This window comes from Phaseolus vulgaris, chromosome 10, assembly GCF_000499845.2.
Source record: "Phaseolus vulgaris cultivar G19833 chromosome 10, P. vulgaris v2.0, whole genome shotgun sequence".
NCBI lineage: Eukaryota > Viridiplantae > Streptophyta > Magnoliopsida > Fabales > Fabaceae > Phaseolus > Phaseolus vulgaris.
The window spans coordinates 35,087,887-35,100,262 of NC_023750.2; positions in this window are offsets into that span (position 1 = coordinate 35,087,887).

The following is a 12,376-nucleotide window of genomic DNA, read 5'->3' on the forward strand; positions in this document are numbered from 1 at the left end:
ATTCTAATAAAATCTTTTTCATAGATATGTAAATCTTTAAAAATTAAAATGAAATAAGGAAAACAATTAGAAACACAAATATAATTGAAGAAAAATTGTTAATTTCAAGAATTGAATATAAGACTAACATAATAATTTTAATAGAAAAAGTTGTTGATGTTTAAGTCTCCTAACATATTCGTTCATTATTAAAATGGATACGATTATAACTGATTTATAAGATTCTAATAAAATCTTTTACATAGATATACAAATCTTTAAAAATTAAAATGAAATAAGGAAAAAAATTAAAAACATAAATTCAATTGAAAAAGAATTGTTAATTTCAATAATTGAATGTTAATAGACTAACACAATAATCTTAATAGAAAAAGTTGTTGACATTTAAGCCTCCTAAAAAATTCATTTATTATTAGCATGGATAATATTAAAAAAAAAATTATCAAATTTTATGTAATTATAATATGCAATTTTTGTACGTTAATGTATAATATTGTACGCAATTATATGCAATTATTTAATAATAATATAATTTTGTGATTAGTGATCCGAACATAATTAACTTGTAATTTGGAGAGAAAAAGTCTTTATATACTTGTATATATTTGTTGTACATTGAGTAATCTAAATACACATAATGTTGTTGTTGGTGTCCACCCACCAATGTAAATTTGGACATTCATCACCGCTTGGACAATTACCGTAAATATAGACATGTAGTTGGTGATGATTTTTAAAAGAACATAGTTTCTTTTTGAAAGATCATAGTTTCTACTTCCATCTCGTCTCTGAAACTCTTGAAAGGAGAAATGATTCTTTAATCAAATTCAAAGTTAGGTGAGTCTCATTGGTATAGTTGAACTTATTATATATATTTTTGTAATTTTATTTTTATTTAAGTTTATGATTATCTTCTAGTAACTAACATTATTTGTTGGTGATGATAAATATATAAGAGATAATAGAAAAATTTATTAGATATTTAAGTCTCCTAACAAATTCATTCATTATAAAAATGGATAAAATAATACATTATTTAATTTATAAGATTCTAATCAAATCTTTTTCATAGATATGTAAATATTTAAAAATTAAAATGAAATAAAGAAAATAATTAGACGCACAAATACAATTGAAGAAAAATTGTTAATTTCAAGAATGGAATCAAAGACTAACATAATAATTTAATAGAAAAAGTTGTTGATGTTTAAGTCTCCTAATAAATTCGTTCATTATTAATATTGATACGATTATAATTTATTTATAAGATCCTAATATACAAATCTTTAAAAATTAAAATGAAATAAGAAAAATATTTAATAGAAAAAGTTGTTGATGTTTAGGTCTCCTAATAAATTCGTTTATTATTATTATTGATACTATTATAATTTATTTATAAGATCCTAATATACAAGTTTTTAAAAATTTAAATGAAATAAGAAAAAAAATTAGAAACATAAATACAATGGAAGAAGAAGGGTTAATTTCAAGAATTGAATCTAAGACTGACATAATTTAATAGAAAAAGTTGTTGATGTTTAGGTCTCATAATAAATTCGTTCATTATTAATATTGATACTATTATAATTTATTTATAAGATCCTAATATAAAAATCTTTAAAAATTAAAATGAAATAAGAAAAATAAAATAGAAACATAAATACAATGGAAGAAGAATGGTTAATTTCATGTATGGAATCTAAGACTAACATAATAAGTTAATAAAAAAAAGTTGTTGATGTTTAGGTCTCTTAATAAATTCGTTCATTATTAATATTGATACTATTATAATTATTTATAAGATCCTAATACACAAATCTATAAAAATTAAAATGAAATAAGAAAAAAAATTAGAAACATAAATAAAATGGAAGAAGAATTGTTAATTTCAAGAATTGAATCTTAAAAGACTAACACAATAATCTTAATAGAAAAAGTTGTTGACATTTAAGCCTCCTAACAAAATCATTCATTATTAGGATGAATAATATTAAAAAAAAATTATCAAATTATACGCAATAATAGTATACAATTATTGTACGTTAATGTACGATATTATACGCAATTATATGCAATTAATTTAATAATGATAGAATCTCATGATTAGTAATTCTTACATAATTATCTTGTAATTGAGAGAGAAAAAAAAAATCTTCATCCATACACTTAGTATATATTTTTTGTACGAAGTTATGTAAATACACATAATGTTGTTGTTGGTGTTAACCCACAAATGTAAATTTGGACATTTATCTCCGCTTGGACAATTACCGTTTATCCAATACTGACATGTAGTTGGTGATGATTTTTGAAAGATCATAGGTCTCTGAAACTCTTATAGGAAGAAATGATTCTTTAATTGAATTCAAAGTTAGGTGAATCTCATTAGTATAGATGAACTTATTATATATATATATATATATATATTTATTTATTTGTAATCTTATTTTCATTTAAGTGTATGATGATCTTCTAGTAATTAACCTAATTTGTTAGTGATGATAAATATATAAGGGATAATAGAAAAATTTATTAGATATTTAAGTCTCGTAACAAATTCATTTATTATAAAAATGGATAAGATAATAACTTATTTAATTTATAAGATTCAAATCAAATCTTTTTCATAGATATGTAAATATTTAAAAATTAAAATGAAATAAGGAAAAAAATTAACCGCACAAATACAATTGAAGAAAAATTGTTAATTTCAAGAATGAAATCTAAGACTAACATAATAATCTTAATAGAAAAAGTTGTTGATGTTTAAGTCTCCTAACAAATTCGCTCATTATTAAAATAGATAGGATTATAATTTATTTAATAAAATTCTAATAAAATATTTTACATAGATATACAAATGTTTAAAAATTAAAATGAAATAAGGAAAAAAAATTAGAAACATAAATACAATTGAAGAAGAATTGTTAATTTCAAGAATTGAATCTTAATAGACTAACACAATAATCTTAATAGAAAAAGTATTTAACATTTAAGTGTCCTAAAAAATTCATTCATTAGTAGGATGGATAATATTAAGAAAATAATAATTATCAAATTATACGCAATTATGGTATGCAATTATTTTACATTTGATATTGTACGCAACTATATGCAATTAATTTAATAATGATAGAATCTCATCATTGGTAATCCTACATAATTAGCTTGTAATTTGAAGAGAGAAAGTGTTCCTACACTTGTGTATATTTTCTATACATGGAGTTATGTAAATATACACAAGAGAATAAATATATCTTCATTTTTCTTATGATGCTCTTATATAACTTTTTTATATGGTATCAGAGCACAAAATCGGTGCTCTGACAACCTCTCCATTTTTATCTGCTAAATAAGAGATCATGGAAAAAATGCACCAATAAAGAGTTTGATGGAAACCTGGTACAAGGTTTCACTGTCGAACAAATTCAGCATTTGGCAAAGGCGATTTACTCGCTCAACAATAATGGTAAAACTGACACGTTTATAAACGTTGCAGGTTTGTTTGCCCATAACTCGTATATTAATTCTGCTTTTATGAAACCATGGATTTTGGATAGTGGAGCAACTAATCACATTGCATTTGATTCACAATTTTTCACACACTTCATCATCATTTCTTCCAAATGTCAATTTGCCCACAAGCTTAACTGTGCCCATCTCATCTACGTGCACAATTAAATTCAATAACAATATCACTCTCAAAGATGTTCTTTGCATTCCTTCTTTTAATTTAAATATTTAAATCTCATGTCAGTTAGTAAGATAACCAATTCACTAAATTGTTGTTTCATTTTTACTCTACATGGTTGTGTTTTGCAGGATTTGGCTACGGGGAGGATGATTGGCTCGGGTAAACAACACGCAAGCTTATACTACATGTCCCCACTTCCAAACCAAGCCCACACATCTCAAGTTTCGACCGACCCTGATTTATGGCATAAGCGCCTCGAACATCCTTCTCCCGCGTGTCTACAACTTGCATCTTCATTATTACCTATCAGTAAAAATCTCATTCCCAGTCATAATAATTGTAGTATTTGTCCCAAAGCTAGACAGACAAGGCTACCCTTTCCTTTAAGCACAATAAAATATCATTCTCCATTTAATCTATTGCATTGTGACATTTGGGGTCCTCATAAAATCCTAACTCATTTTGGAAAACGTTTTTTTTCTCACTATAGTCGATGACTATACTGTAGGTATTTGGCTAATTCTTTTGAATCACAAGTCTGAAACTCAACATCTCTTAAAATCATTCATTACTTTTGCACAAAATCAATTTCAAACATTTATTAAAACCATCCGCGTTAACAACAGATTGAAATTTATTTCAATACGTAATTTTTTCTCAAAAAATGTATTCAATGTCAACGCACTTGCTTCTACACTCAATAAAATGGAGTAGTAGAACGCAAACATAGACAGATTTTAAACACAGTACGAGCCCTCCTATTTCAGTCTCATTTACCATTAGAATTTTGGGAGAATGTGTTTTAACCGTCACGTATATCATTAATCGCTTGCTATCATCTTTACTAAAAAATATATCACCTTTTGAGATGATATATAATCGCCAACCTTCACTTTCTCACCTACAAACTTTTGGTTGCCTTTGTTACGCAACTGTCGTTTCACTTAAGCAAAAAATTGATATGCATGCTCGACAATGCATATTCATTGGTTATCCTCTCAACCAAAAATGATACAAATTATTTGATATAGATGCAGACACCTTTTTTACAAGTTGGGATGTCACCTTCCATGAAAGTGTTTTCCCATTCTGGCAACAGTCGCAGCCGCAATCCTTACCTCCATTACAAGGTAATTTGCCCGTTATTGACATTGACTTACCCACTTCTGTCCAACATTTACTCGATCAACCTTCTTCTCCTACTCGTCACAATGCACCTGAACCTCCAGCAAACCAACTTTCCCCTCCTACTCATCACAATGCACCTGAAGTTCAACTTTCTTCTCCTACTCATCACATATCACACTATATTTTCTATACATGGACTATTCTGAAACTTTTTCACCAACAACAAAATTAACAACTTTGAGGTGTCTCCTCACCATTGCATCCGCCAGAAATTGGTTTACTCACCAGCTAGATGTGCAAAATGTCTTATTACATGGCACATTGCATGAAATTATTTACATGGACTTGCCACCCCTGCATCATCGACAGGGGGAGAACATTGTATGTCGACTCAACAAATCTCTTTATGGTCTCAAACAGTCATCCCAGATATGGTTTTCAACATTTTCTCACATGATTAAATCTATAGGATTTCAACCGTCCAAGACAAACTACTCTCTATTCACAAGACAAAATAACTCATCATTCCTTTTGATTTATGTGGATGATATTCTTTTGACAGAAATGATTTGACAGAAATTCAGTGTGTTAAAGATAGTTTATTACAACAATTTCGCATTAAAGATCTTGGAGACTTAAAATATTTTCTAAGGATTGAATTTTCCCGTTCCAAAGTTGGTATTTACATGTCAAACAAAAAATATGCGTTTGATATTTTGCAGGATACAGGACTCAGGTGCTCGTCCAGAAAAATCTCCAATGGAGCAATACCTAAAACTCACACCAGACAAGGGAGAGTTATTAAAGGATCCAGTCAAATTCAGGCGACTCGTGGGACGACTGATATACCTCACGGTTACTCGACCTGACATAGCATTTTCGGTTCGGACCTTAAGTCAATATATACAGGATCCACGGAAACCTCATTGGGATGTCGCAATTCGAGTCCTAAAGTACATCAAAGGATCACCGGGATAAGGATTGTTATTGCCATCCGAAAACAATTTGACATTGACAGCTTATTGCGACTCAGACTGGGGAGGTTGTCAGACAACTCGGAGATCAGTATCTGGGTATTGCATTTTTCTTGGTTATTCTATTATCTCATGGAAGTAAAAAAAACAGACAAGTGTATCAAGATCATCAGCGAAAGCAGAATACCGCGCGATGGATAATACTTGTTTGGAGATAGTTTGGTTGCGATATCTGTTGCAGTATTTAAAGGTGTCATATAACTTGCCAACTCAACTTTTTTGTGACAATCAAGCGGCATTACATATAGTAGCAAACCCAATATTTCATGAACGCACAAAACACATTGAAATAGACTCTCACATTGTGCGAGAAAAATTACAAGCCGGGATAACCAGTCCTTCATATGTACCGACACAGTACCAACTCACAGATATTTTTACGAAGGCACTGGGCATGGAAAAATTTTTGACGCTACGACACAAGTTGGGGATTCATGATCTTCACCTACCAACTTGATGGGGAGTATTAAGGAAATAATAATTATCAAATTATACGCAATTATTGTATGCAATATTGTACGATATTGTACCCAAATATATGCAATTAGTTTAATAATGATAGAATCTCATGATAACTGGATCCCTACCTAATTAGATTGTAATTTGAAAACGGAAAGTCTCCCTACACTAGTATATATTTCCTATACATGAAGTGATATAAACACACACATAAGAGAATAAAAACATCTTCTTTCTTCTTACATACAATTTTCTTATACTTATGTGCAGGTTTATGTGCTAGTAGTCTTTTGACGTTTTGGAAAGAGTCTCCTGACTCCCGGTTGGCTAAGCTTGGTTCACTGTGCTGGTAAATTTTCATATCTTGAAGAAGAAGGTTTTGCTGCATAGGTTTTTGGCATTGCTATCTTGGGAGAAGGATATATGTTTTGTTCTTTTGTCACCTAGGGTAAGGATTAATAGTGGTTGTTTTTATAGGAGTTTTTCTTTTGTCTTGTTTTTGCTCTGCATGCAGTCTTTTGACGTTTTGGAAAGAGTCTTCTAACTCCCAGTTGGCTAAGCTTGGTTCACTGTGCTGGTAAATTTTCATATATTGGAGAAGAAGAAGGTTTTGTTGCATAGGTTTTTGGCATTGCTATCTTGGGAGAAGGATATATGTTTTGTTCTTTTGTCACCTAGGGTAAGGATTAATAGTGGTTGTTTTATAGGAGTTTTTCTTTTGTCTTGTTTTTGCTCTGCATGCAGCTAGAAAGAAATTAGGGTCTCCTGAGAGATGATTTTTAGTGTTTTGTTATGGTTTTTCCTTTATCTTTCCTGTATGTGTTTCTGATGTTTGGTTTGGAGATTATAGAGTCTGATGGAATATTTGTTGGTCAAATGTTGAATAATTTGACTTTTGACCAATTTTTGTATAAGGGTTGAGATATACTTAAAATATCTCATGTTTTAGGTATATTTGGCCTATTATGGATAAAAAAGACAAAGATATCCCTTATAAAAACATATCTAAACATAAGCATTGAAGGTTTTTGAGAGTGTGAGTGTGTTGATGAGATTGTTAGCATTTTTGTCGGATATTGGAATCAACAAACTCGTGTTTTGTTTAACAAAAAAATATAGAGTACTGAAACAAGTTGTATTGGAGTATTTGGAATCATAGGAATGTAGTTATTTTATAGAGGATAGATGAAGAGAAAAATGAACAACTTTTGTTTTTCCTACTCCGACTAGATTCAATGAATTGTTTGTTTTTTTCTTAGTTAGTTCTTAAGCCCATTATGTAGGTGTGGTTAGTTGTGGCTTGGTGGCTCTTTCACTTCCACTACTAAAAACTATTAATTAGAAACCAAGAGAAATAATTATAAGTTTATATATATATATTAGATACTATTTTATAGTATAAAAAAATTAGTTATTTTTAAATTATAGTTTTTATTATTGATAAATAGTTTCTAAATTATATCTAATTAGCTACCTAAATTTTAGCTACAAATTATTTAGATTCTAAAGTTGATATCTAATTAAATATAAATTTAAAAATAATTATTTTTAGTGCCTAAGATTTATTTTTATTTAATAATTTTTTTTAGTATTTTTCGTGCACATGTACCTAAAGCAATAGACTTTTATCGAGGTCTCTAACATGTTTGATTTTTTATATGAAGAACTTGATCTTGGAAGGAAAGGTATTTGTGTGCAGGTTACGAGGCATTGAAGGACATTAACTATTGATAATTTTTTTTTTATCAGCAATAAATAAATAAAATTAAGAAGGATACTTCAGGAGTATCCCAACCCGTATACATCAACCACATAGTTACTCTCCCTTTTTAGGGGAGACAACCATTGTGTGACATAACCTGCTTTAAAAAACTGTAAGCATAGAATAACAAACCAATTTGCACCCTCATGACAGAGGACCTACACAGTTATGACAGCTGCCTAAAAAATGCTACATAGACGCAGCAGTACATTATACACCTTTGCATCCAAACACCGCTTCACCACCTTGGCCTCACCTGCACCCTTACCTACATCCACAACCTATACTTCCTACCAAAAGATGAATGTAATATAGTAAAGTATTCTTGTTCTTCTCGATCAGAGCAGAAGCCCACAATGGTGGCCATTTGTGGTGGACCCGTGAAAGGAGTTCAATTTCAGCTTTGAATTCTTGCGCTCCCTGCTTTGATTCCTTTTGAGCTCGCTTTATGGCTACCACTTGCCCAGTGGGAAGAGTTCCCCAATAAATCTTCCACCGGAGCTATTGATAATAATTGTGAAGGAAATGCTGGAAGAACAAAGGCAAAATCTTATACTTGTATTGTTGCAGAATTATTCCCCTGTGTAGGTTGTTCTGTGCAAGAATTCTTTGCTAAAAAAAAACAAAGAAACTCGTGTTACGCATGTTAAAAGAACTATATGTAAGAGCCTATGCTTCAATGAGAGACCCTCATTAACACTGATTTAAATGCAACAGCTACATTCACACCTCTGCAATAATCTGCATTCACACCTCTGCAACAATCTATTAACTGCAGATTGTGATGCTCTAAGCTCATAAAGCTATACTCTGCAGATTTCCTGCCACCACCCTACATAGCACATGATCAATAAACCTAAAAACTAAGTCAAACTAATAGATTTGATAACACAATTCAGCTTTACAAACGTGAGACTACAGCATTTCATCAAATCAAATTATTATTGCTGAAGATATTTTTTTTATATAAGAATTAGAATATTCTTCAAATTATCAGTAAAACCAAGAACATTACATCAGTAATGTCTAATTTTATAATAGAAGAATTTTGACATGAGTTTTAAGTTAGTTTTTACTATATTATATGTGTTTAAGATTTTTTTTCAATATTTTTTTTATCAACAATAAAGATTATATACATATTTTTTTTGTCAACAAAGAATAAAATTAAATTAAAAAAGGGATACTTTAGGGGTATCCCAACCCTTATATACGGCTCACACCTAAGACCTCCAACTCATCAGGAGACCCAATGCATGAGAAAGTCTGCTATATCGCAAAACCATAACCTCTACACATACATGCTTCCTGCTGCCTCTGAGCAATCTGCTAGGAGGATTGCTCTTCTTTAACGCAGTAATCTAACAGAAATCCCAATAGCTATTGATTTGTGATCCCCCTCACTATAGAACTCCTTCCAAAGCCAACGCAAGTCCTTTGGCTTTAGTTCCTTCCAAGATCATACTCAATATCCCCTTGACCATGAGCACTACCACTTCTTTCAATTATCTATCGGCTAGAGCAGTATCATTACCAGTTTTTATGTGCATTATGTTCAGCAGCTAACACAACGCACCAGCTAACATTATATACATATGAACTATTTCAAGGGTGATTCAACCCATATACAAAGAAACAAGAATGACCTGATCACCTAACACCTTCCAAACATCTATAAAAAATACTAATCTTGACAAAAACGAACTTCATCACCAAACTAAAGCGAGTAAACACTTATCAGAGGGTGAGACACCAATCAGAAAGAAAAGCAAGCAGAAAGTAAAGACAGAGATTTTTTTTCAATGTAAGAGTTTAATAAACTTGTATTTTAATAATTTCTATTTCTATTGAATGATAATTAAAAAATATTTTTTTTTGTGGTTTAGAATCTTAATTAAAATTTTCTTTACTAGATATGTCGTTATATGTGTAGGTTTATGTGCCAGTAGTCTTTTGACGTTTTGGAAAGAGTCTTTTGACTCTCGGTTGACTAAGCTTGGTTCACTGTGTTAGTAAAGTTTCATATCTTGAAGAAGAAGAAGGTTTTTGTTGCATAGGTTTTTAGCATTGCTATCTTGGGATATATGTTTATAAGAGTTTTTCTTTTGTCTTGTTTTCGTTCTGCATGCAGCTATAAAGTATGACCTTCTGAGAGATGATGTTTTAGTGTTTTGTTGTGATTTTTTCTGTATTTTTCCTGTATGTGTTTCCGATGCTTGATTTGGAGATTATAGAGTATAATAGAATCTTTGTTGGTTAAGTGTTGAGTTGTTTAACTTTTGACCAATTTTTATATAAGAGTTGAGATATCCTGAAATATCTCATTTTATTTTGTTTATACTTTGCATGATAAAAAAAATGTGGTTATTGAAATATCTCATTTTATTTTGTTTATACTTTGCATGATAAAAAAAATGTGGTTATATAGAAAATAGACAAATTGACTAAATAGAATACTATCTATACTGGTTGAATAAGATTTATGTGGAAGCACCTAATATTCACACACCATTTTCAACATATGATAAATATTCTTGATATGAAATTCATTTAATTCTTCGATTGAATGAACTTGGTCAGCCTCTCTCGCAACTATCATCAAGGTTTGCAACTAGAAAAGTCTTAATCTGAAGTGTGATGCTTTTATTACTGTTCTGATATACTGTTAGAGAAAGGAACAGAAAAAAGAGATTGGAAACAAAAGTTGGTGAGACGTCACTCATACCCTTCATCATTACTACCAAAAACAAATTTAAATTGGAGTCATAAATTTTGTTTGCTTTCTATTAGAACAAATTTGTTTCACAAATTATAATCACAATACTGTAAATAAAAATAGTATATATCCCAGTGAACAATAACAAAATATATGATAGAAAAAAATATAAAATTCTTCTTCTTCTTGAAAATTTTGAAGGTGTACGAAAAATTGCACAATAACAAATGAAATATATTTCCTAAGCTTTCAATATTTTATTAGCAGATAATTAATTATCTAATGTAATAATCGATAATACGGATTAAAAATTATTTTTCCCAATTTTACAAATAGAATAATTAATTATGTTACTTTTTAGATAATCTATTATCAATATTGAATAATAAATGTTGTTTCAATATATTTGATGAGTTACATTAATAACATATTAATAGATTATAATTAAATATAATTGATTATCTTGATAAGTAATGTTAAAATTCTTTCAAAATCTTTTAAAAGAAAGATTACTGTTTGTATTAGACAAACTCTATAAATCACAAACAAAATTTCTTGTACTCTCTATTCACAAGACAAAATAACTCATCATTTACTGCCCTTGATTTATGTGGACGATATTCTTTTGACAGGAAATGATTTGATAGAAATTTAGCGCGTTAAAGACTGTCTTTTACAACAATTTCGCATTTAAGATCTTGGAGACTTAAAATATTTTCTAGGGATTGAATTTTCCCATTCCAAAACTGGTATTTACATACCACAAAGAAAATATGCACTTGATATTTTGCAGGATACGAAACTCACAAGTGCTCGTCTAGAAAAATTTCTAATGGAGCAATACCTAAAACTCACACTAGACGATGGAGAGTTATTAAAGGATCCAGTCAAATACAGGCGATTTGTGGGACGACTGATATACCTCACAGTTTCTCGGCCTGACATAGTACTTTCGGTTTCGACCCTAAGTCAATATATACAGGATCCACGGAAACCTCATTGGGATGCCGCAATTCGAGTCCTAAAGTATATTAAAGGATCACCGGATAAGGATTGTTATTGCTATATGAGAACAATCTGACATTGACAACTTATTGCGACTCAGATTGGGGAGGTTGTCAGACAACTCGGACAACTCGGAAATCAGTATCTGGGTATTACTTTTTTCTTGGTTCTTCTATTATCTCATGGAAGTAAAAAAAATGGACAAACGTATCAAGATCATCAGCAGAAGTAGAATACTGCGCGATGATATCTGTTGCAAAACTTAAAGGTGCCGTGTAACTTGCTAGCTTAACTTTTCTGTGACAATCAAGCGACATTACATATAGCAGCAAACCCAGTATTTCATGAACGCACAAAACATATTGAGATAGACCACCACATTGTGCGAGAAAAATTACAAGTCGGGATAATTAGTCCTTCATATGTACTGACACAGTACCAGGTCACAAATATTTTTACGAAGGCACTGGGCAAGAAATATTTTTTGACGCTACGACACAAGTTGGGGTTCATGATCTTCACCTGCCAACTTAAGGGGTATTAAGAAAATAATAATTATCAAATAATACGCAATTATT